Here is a 1,241-nt window from a genome sequence, read left to right on the forward strand (position 1 = left end):
GCGAGATAAAAATAAATAAGGGGAGTGAAACTTAACTCTGTTATGGTGACTTTGAATGCTGACAGCAGATCTCTGGAACCCCTCAAAGCATCTAAAGAACTGAAGATTGACAAGCTGCTGTTGGCAAAGGAGCAAATGAGGAATCCTAATGAACATACCTAATACAGGTAGTCCTGGACTTACAATTGAGCCCCAAATTTCTGCTCCCAAGTGAGACAGCAGTTAAGTGAGCTTTGCCCCATTTTAACTCTCACGGGGGAAGAAGGGAATGAAAAGGAGGAGGTTTTGGCAGGAAGAAGGAGGGGAGCAGTGGATAGAGAGAGAGGGCGAGAGGGATAGGTGGGTCTCTTTGGGGGCAAACCTGAGGGAGAAGGGAGAGAAGGGAAGTGGAGCCTCCTGGCTCACCTGGCCTCCATCCCACCAAGTGAGGGGGGGAAGCGACACATGAGGATGGGTTGAGGAAAGGGAGAGAAAGGAGTGGGGGGAAAGGTAGGGAAAAGTGTGTGAGGAAAGGTTGAGAAAGGAGGAGGAGGAAGGAGATGGAGAGAAAGGGAGGCAGGCAGGGGAATCACGGGAGGAGCAGAGGCAGTGGCAGGAGAGACCAGCAAGCAGGAGGGGGCGGGGGAGAGAGGAGAGAGAGGGAGAACTGGCTGAATAGCCATCTGACCCCCACCCAACCATGTGAGGGAGCTGAGTGGAGTGGCAGCCACAAGGAATGGACTGTACCAGGGGAAGGCGCCTGGATGGTTGCAAAAGAAGGCAAGGGGAATCTATCACATGACTCGAGGACCCTGCAACCATCATAAATATGAGTCAATAGCCAAGCGACTGAATTTTGATCAAGTAATCATGAGGATGCTGCAATGGTCATAAGTGTGAAACACTCTCATAAAGCACTTTTTAATGTCTATATACATTAAAAATGAGAAATGTTAAAATGCTTATTATTTGACTTCACATATGTCAAATTGGGAGCCACTGATCTAGCCCAACAGATTATCGAAAGGGATGGGGATTACGGCCATGGTATCCCAAGGCATGTCAACAAACTCAAGATGGCAGCCAGCTCCGCCTTTTCCTTATATGTAAATAAGGGGTGGGGCTTCCCTCCCTTAGGTCTTTGTTGACTCCCTCTAGGGTTGTTTCTGCTTTGCATCTCCCCACTTCTGGGAAATATTTAAAAGAGATTTAGATGTGAATGTTCTGTAAATTAGATCCCAGCCCTAAACCTGTTTAGTAGT

This window comes from Pituophis catenifer, unplaced genomic scaffold (genome assembly GCF_029215685.1).
Source record: "Pituophis catenifer annectens isolate HBS135680 unplaced genomic scaffold, rPitCat1.0.hap2 SCAF_2, whole genome shotgun sequence".
NCBI classification, from domain to species: Eukaryota; Metazoa; Chordata; class Lepidosauria; order Squamata; family Colubridae; genus Pituophis; species Pituophis catenifer.